The following is a 7,225-nucleotide window of genomic DNA, read 5'->3' as shown; positions in this document are numbered from 1 at the left end:
CGTTTCACGTCGTATCTTTGCCCGACGTGTCCGAGCAGTTTTACCGGTGGTCGTGCGGCACTCCGTGCTGCACTCGGCCGACGGTCGGGTTCCCGTGCGTGTCACGGGGTCTTCGTCGGCGAGTGTAACGAACCAAGGGTCGAGTGACAGTACGCGGTCGCCCGGAGGTTGGAGGTTCGACGGTCGGACGGCCGTGTCCGCTCGTTCCTCGGGTGGCCGACGTATGCGGTTGCGTGTGATTTTTGTTTTTGGGCGACGAGTTCTTCGGTCGCTCACCGTGGATTTGGTGGAGCGTCGCCGCGTACGATGGGCGTGAGCCTGGCGAGGTGGCCGCGACGGTTTTTCGCGCGCTCGCGAAGCCGCGCGTGCTGCCCCGGGTCGGACCCGGCGGTGTCTTCGGCCCGGCCGGTGCCGGTGCGTCGGACTGTTTGGTTGTTCCGAATCGGCGCCTCCCGGGCACTCGGGTCTGACTCTGTCTGACCGCTTTCGTTCCGCCGAGCGCGCCGGTGTGTGCGAGGACGCGGTCGCGACATGGGTTTTCGGCTGGCCGACGTCATGGACGTATCGCTGCCGTTAACGCGCCCGTCGGAGCGCGGAGCGGTGACTCTTCCTTTGACAGGTGCAGCGATCGAGAGGCGCTAGAGATGCGTACCGAGTACGGGACGAACGTTGAACGTTGAACGTTGAACGTCGTTCGCGGCGTGAGGTTGTCGCGGGGGTGATACTGAGTACGGAGTACGGGACGAGAGGGACGAGGCGGCCGAGCCATCGGGAGCGATGTCGCGTGATCGTGTGCGCCAGAGGGAAACGACACGACGCGAAACGACACGAAAAGACGGTGGCGGGGTTCCGCCGCGGCGCGTCGTCGCGCGGTTCTCCCGGCGCTCCCCGGCGCGGCACGTGTGCCGACGTGCCGACGTGCCGTGGTGTTTACGGCGGCGGCTCCTCACGCCGCTCCCTGGTTGATCCTGCCAGCCGCATATGCTTGTCTCAAAGACTAAGCCATGCATGTCTAAGTGCGAACGGAAGGAACCGTTGAGACTGCGAATGGCTCATTAAATCAGTTATGGTCTCTTTGAGCGCTCGGAAGTTACTCGGATAACTGTGGCAATTCTAGAGCTAATACATGCAAACGAGTGCCGGTCCCCGCGGGTGAAGGTTCCCGGAAGTCGTGGGGAGGCGCGCATTTATCAGCACCAAAAACCGACGCGGTGCCCGCCCGCGTTCCCTTCCTTTACCCTTCGTGACTACGTCGGGTGGGGCCCTTCCTCCGGGGAGGGTTCGGGGCTCGGCGCGGGCCCGTCCACGGGATGGTGACTCTGGATAAACCACGGCAGATCGCTCGGCCTCAGCGCCGGCGACGTTTCATTCGAATGTCTGCCCTATCAACTTTCGATGGCAGGCTTCGCGCCTGCCATGGTGGCTACGGGTGACGGGGAATCAGGGTTCGATTCCGGAGAGGGAGCCTGAGAAACGGCTACCACATCCAAGGAAGGCAGCAGGCGCGCAAATTACCCACTCCCGACACGGTGAGGTAGTGACGAAAAATACCGATGCAGGCCTCGGTCGAGGCGCTGCTATCGGAATGGGTGCACCTTAAACCCATGTGCGAGGATCCATTGGAGGGCAAGTCTGGTGCCAGCAGCCGCGGTAATTCCAGCTCCAACAGCGTAAGCGAACGCTGTTGCAGTTAAAAAGCTCGTATTTGGAAATCACGCAGGGGCTCGCGGGGGGGGGACGTGCCGCGCTTCCGCGAGGCGCGCTTCCCGTCCCCGCCCGTCCCCGGCGGCGAGACTGTCGGAGCCCTGCGGACGCTCTTGGATGAGTGTCCGTGGCGGGCCGGAAGCGTTTACCTTGAGGAAACTGGAGTGCTCAGAGCGGGTCGGTAGAGCCTGTACACCGCAGCTGGGAATAATGGAATAGGGCCTCGGTCCTATTTTGTTGGTTTTGCGGGACGGAGGTCATGATTGAGAGGGACTGCCGGGGGCATTCGTACTGCGCCGCGAGAGGTGAAATTCTGGGACCGGCGCAAGACGGACTAAAGCGAAAGCATTTGCCAAGAATGTTTTCCTTAATCAAGAACGAAGGTCGGAGGCTCGAAGGCGATCAGATACCGCCCTAGTTTCGACGGTAAACTATGCCGACCGGCGATCGGGCGGCGTCGAATGGCATGACCCGTCCGGCAGCCACGAGGGAAACCAGGAGTTTCTGGGTTCCGGGGGGAGTATGGTTGCAAAGCTGAAACTTAAAGGAATTGACGGAAGGGCACCACCAGGAGTGGAGCCTGCGGCTCAATTTGACTCAACACGGGAAAGCTCACCCGGGCCGGACACGAGAAGGATTGACAGACCGAGAGCTCTTTCACGATTCTGTGGGTGGTGGTGCATGGCCGTTCTTAGTTGGTGGAGCGATCCGTCTGGTTGATTCCGATAACGAGCGAGACTCCGACACGCTAACTAGTTCCGCGACCCCGTCGTGGCCGGCGGACTAACTTCTTAGAGGGACGAGCGGCTGCAAGCCGCGCGAGATGGAGCAATAACAGGTCTGTGATGCCCTTCGATGTCCGGGGCCGCACGCGCGCTACACTGGACGGGCCAGCGTGTACCTCGCCCTTCGCCGACAGGCTCGGGTAAACCGCTGAGCCCCGTCCGTGATGGGGACCGGGGCTTGAGACAGTGTCCCACGAACGAGGAATTCCCAGTAAGCGCGAGTCATCAGCTCGCGTTGATTAAGTCCCTGCCCTTTGTACACACCGCCCGTCGCTACTACCGATCGGACGGTTTGGTGAGATCCTCGGATCAGCCCCTGCACGGGCCGTCCGTGGCACTCGTTGTCGTCGTGTCGGCTCGTGCCGGTGCGCCGAAAAGATGAGCGAACTTGACTGTCTAGAGGAAGTAAAAGTCGTAACAAGGTTTCCGTAGGTGAACCTGCGGAAGGATCATTATCGGGACGAGTCGGGACGAGTCGGGACGAGCATGGCCGATGGGACAGCACGGAGCGCCCTCGTTCGAGTACGTCGGGTCTATGGAGACCGTCGACGCAGTGTCGGAGGTGCGTCGGCGAGGATTTTTTTTTTTCTTTTTCCCCTTGATGTGTCTTCGCCGCGGTGTCGAAGAGCGCTCGTCGTCGTCGTCGTCGTCGTCGTCGTCGTCGTCGTCGTCGTCGTCGTCGTCGTTTGCGCGGCTGCGCCGCGGCGGCGAGGGCCTCTTCTTTCTCGCCGCACCGCGGTCGAGGTGATGCGTGCGTCCGTCGAGACGACTCGGTCGTCGAGGGAACGCCATGGCGAGGCAGATGGAGCGATGAAGTTTTGTCCCACCGACGCGAGAGGAGGCGCGGGGTCGCGCTACCGCACAACTTCGTCGTCGGTGTTTCGTGAAGCATCGTCTTGGAACGACTCACAGCGGTGGATCACTCGGCTCGTGCGTCGATGAAAAACGCAGCCAACTGCGAGAACTGGTGTGAATTGCAGGATACACTGATCATCGATACGTTGAACGCACATTGCGGCCCCGGGCTACACACCCGGGGCCACGCCTGTCTGAGGGTCGCTCGATTATCGATCGGGAGCACGGGAGTCCTGGTCGCGCGTCGCGCTTCGCGCTTCGGTGGGCCAGGCCTCGCATCGCGCTTTGCGCCGTTCCCGCGAATGGGAGTTCGTGGCCGCTCGACGGTCGCGGCTCTTCGAAATGCAGTACCGTTGTGGTTTTTGCGTTGTTTGGTCGTGCCGCCGCCGTGGCCGTGGCGTGCGTGCGGTCGTCGGTGGCCCTCCGGTGAGTGAGTGAGCCTGCTTCGATTTCGACTTGGACTTGTTCGACTGGTTCGACTTGTTCGACTGGTTCGACTGGTTCGACTGGTTCGACTGGTTCGACTGGTTCGACTGGTTCGACTGGTTCGACTGGTTCGACTGGTTCGACTGGTTCGACTGGTTCGACTGGTTCGACTGGTTCGACTGGTTCGACTGGTTCGACTGGTTCGACTGGTTCGACTGGTTCGACTTCGACTTCGACTTCGTCGCGCGTGCGCGCACGGCTCCGTGTCGGTGTGGCGACCGCGGCGTATAGAGAGAGAAGGAGAGGGAGAGAGAGAGCGCAGAGAGCCAGATCCGAGTGTCCGCGTCTCCCGTGTGAGTCGCGACGGGGACCGGAGGCCGGACACGGAGAGCGCGTCGCTCTCGTGGCTGCGGTGGCTGCGGTGGCTGCGGTGGCTGCGTGCCTCTCCGGGAGCACTTCGACGTTTGCGACCTCAGATCAGACGTGACGACCCGCTTAATTTAAGCATATTACTAAGCGGAGGAAAAGAAACTAACGAGGATTCCCTCAGTAACGGCGAGTGAACAGGGAAAAGCCCAGCGCCGAATCCCCGCCCGCACTACGGGCGTGTGGAGTTGTGGCGTACAGGAGCTCGCACCTCCCGGTATCGCTCGGGGGTCCAAGTCCTTTCGATCGGGGCCTCCTCCATGGACGGTGGCAGGCCGGTGCGATGGCCCCCGACGTGCCGGGGTCGGGTCTCTTTGGAGTCGGGTTGCTTGGGAATGCAGCCTAAAGTGGGTGGTAAACTCCATCCAAGGCTAAATACGTGCACGAGGCCGATAGCCGACAAGTACCGTGAGGGAAAGTTGAAAAGAACTCTGAAGAGAGAGTTCAAGAGTTCGTGAAACCGTTGCGAGGTAAACGGGTGGGATCCGCGCGGTCCGCCCGGAGGAGTCAGCCGTGGCGTCGGTCGCCCGTCGTGGGTGTCGCGGCACCCGTCCCGCGCCCGGACGCCGTCGCGTCGACCGTCCCCTCGTGGGTCGGGTGCGCTTCGACGATCCCGGTCAACGTGTGGGCGGGCCTCGCCCCTCGGCGGACGCGTCCGCCGCCCGGTGCACTTTCTCCGCGCGCGGTGCGCCGCGACCGGTTCCGGAGGCGGCCAGGAGCGCCTGGGTTTTTTTTGTCGACCGAGAGCTTTGCGATTTGTCGAGGCGCCGTGGCGGGGCCTGCGACCGGTGCTCTCTGCTTCGCGCGCCTTCGCGCGCCGTCGCGGGGGTGAAGGCACCGGGGCCGCGCCCGTCGCGGGGGCCTGGCGAGAGCGTTCGCTCGCCCCGGGACCGAGGGAAACCGGACGGAAAGAAAAGTCTGGCGCCGCGCCGCGTGCGAGCGTGGTTTCGCGAAAGCGGCCGTGTCTCGCGCGTCCGGGGCGCCTCCGCCGCCCGCCGCTCCGTCGACTGGCGGCGAACTGTTCTCAGTGCGTCGTCGACCGCGGTGCGGCGCCGCGGTGCCGTGCGCCTCCGGCAGGGGCCGTTTCCGCGTCCGCGTGGCCGGCGCGCCGAGGGCTTCGTGGTTCGCGCGTCGGTCGGGGCCCTTCCTTAGGGATCGGGGGGGGGGGGTTCGGGTCCTCCGGGGCCCGTCGTCTCCCCGTGCGGGTTTTCCGGCCGCGCGCGCGCGCGCGCGTTTTCCTCGGGCGTGTAGTGTCGCGCGTCGGCGGTGCGGTCCCCGGCGCTCGGGGTCTGCGGCGAGGGTCGGAATCCCACCCGACCCGTCTTGAAACACGGACCAAGGAGTCTAACACGTGCGCGAGTCGAAGGGCTCGAAAGAAACCCCGGAAGCGCAATGAAAGTGTGCGGTGTGCGCGCGCGGTCGGGTTAAGGCGTCCCGTCCGCTCGGCGGCCGGGTCGGGCGGTGCGGGTGTCGGCGCGAGCGCGGTGCTCCTCGGGTCCGGTGGCTTCGCGCCTCCTCTCTCTCGGTGGGCACCCTCTCGCGTCTCTTCTCGCGCCGTTTCGGCCCGAACCGCCGGCAAGCGGTGAGGGCTCCCCTCGTGCTGGCGCGCGGCACCGTCGGGCGGGATCCTCGCCGCCGTGGCAGGGGCGAGGCGCACCGCCGGCCCGTCCTGCGCTCTCCGTCCGGCGCGAGCCGGCGGAGGCGGACGGAGCCACAGCGTACTTGTTGGTACCCGAAAGATGGTGAGCTACGCCCGGGCAGGGCGAAGCCAGGGGAAACCCTGGTGGAGGCCCGCAGCGGTTCTGACGTGCAAATCGATCGTACGACCCGGGCGTAGGGGCGAAAGACCAATCGAACCGTCTAGTAGCTGGTTCCCTCCGAAGTTTCCCTCAGGATAGCTGGAGCTCTCGCTGGATGCGCAGTTTTATCCGGTAAAGCGACTGACGAGAGGCATCGGGGCCGAAACGGCTTCGACCTATTCTCAAACTTTGAATGGGTAAGACGCCCGGCTCGCAGCTTCGGAGCCGGGCGCGCGCGCGCGCCGCGCGCGAGCGTGGCGCGTGGGCGAAGAATGCGAGCTGCCCAGTGGGCCACTTTTGGTAAGCAGAACTGGCGCTGCGGGATGAACCGAACGCCGGGTTAAGGCGCCGAACGCGAACGCTCATCGGAGCCCTGGCAAAAGGTGTTGGTTGGTCGAGACAGCAGGGCGGTGGCCATGGAAGTCGGAATCCGCTAAGGAGTGTGTAACGACTCACCTGCCGAATCAACTGGCCCTGAAAATGGATGGCGCTCGAGCGTCGGGCCTATACCCGGCCGTCGCCGGCGATGTACCTTCGAACGCGTCGTTCCTTCGCGCACGCGGAGCGAGCGGAGCGCGGTCCGTGCGCTACGCCGCGACGAGTAGGAGGGCCGCCGCGGTGGCGCTGAAGCCTTGGGCGCGGGCCCGGGTGGAGCCGCCGCGGGTGCAGATCTTGGTGGTAGTAGCAAATATTCAAACGAGAGACTTTGAAGGCCGAGGTGGAGAAGGGTTCCATGTGAACAGCGCTTGGACATGGGTGAGTCGGTCCTAAGTGACGGGCGAAGGCCTCGCGGACGATGTTGGGCGATGGTCTCCCATCCGCCCCGGTGCGAGCGAAAGGGAATCGGGCTCAGATCCCCGAACCCAGAGTGCGGAGAAAGGTCGGGGGATGGTTCGCGCTCGTCGCGGCCGCCCGACGTTGCGGTAACGCAAAGCGCGCCTGGAGACGGCGGCGGAGGTGCCGGGAAGAGTTTTCTTTTCTTCGTGAAGGGACGGGCGCCCTGGAATGGGTTTTACCCGAGATAGGGGCCCGCGCCCTGCAGAGCGTCGCGGCTCCTGCGGCGTCCGGCGGGCCCTCGCCGCCCCTTGAAAATCCGGGTGCGATGACTGAATCTCGCTCTGGGCCGTACCCATATCCGCAGCAGGTCTCCAAGGTGAACAGCCTCTGGTGCGATGGAACAATGTGGGTAAGGGAAGTCGGCAAGCCGGATCCGTAACTTCGGGACAAGGA

General features: G+C 64.2%; 3 non-coding genes across 3 annotated transcripts in view; all 3 read left to right on the top strand.

The window, feature by feature from the left end:
• Nucleotides 1-955: 955 nt before the first annotated feature.
• LOC147031231 (18S ribosomal RNA) lies at nt 956-2,944 on the top strand. The gene has a single exon (XR_015055634.1). It is a non-coding gene; the product is annotated as an 18S ribosomal RNA (ribosomal RNA).
• Nucleotides 2,945-3,392: 448 nt separating this feature from the next.
• LOC147031230 (5.8S ribosomal RNA) lies at nt 3,393-3,548 on the top strand. The gene has a single exon (XR_015055621.1). It is a non-coding gene; the product is annotated as a 5.8S ribosomal RNA (ribosomal RNA).
• Nucleotides 3,549-4,237: 689 nt separating this feature from the next.
• The window catches only part of LOC147031229 (28S ribosomal RNA), a 5,311-nt gene continuing 2,323 nt past the window's right edge, over nt 4,238-7,225 (top strand). The window contains exon 1 of the ribosomal RNA XR_015055639.1: nt 4,238-7,225. This exon is cut by the window's right edge and continues 2,323 nt beyond it. This is a non-coding gene — a ribosomal RNA (28S ribosomal RNA).

This window comes from Eptatretus burgeri, chromosome 2 (assembly GCF_056783735.1).
Source record: "Eptatretus burgeri isolate ZD-2024b chromosome 2, Ebu_testis_v1, whole genome shotgun sequence".
In the NCBI taxonomy this organism is placed as follows: Eukaryota; Metazoa; Chordata; class Myxini; order Myxiniformes; family Myxinidae; genus Eptatretus; species Eptatretus burgeri.
The sequence above is the reverse complement of the archived record's forward strand: the minus strand, read 5'-3'. Positions and strand labels throughout refer to the sequence as shown.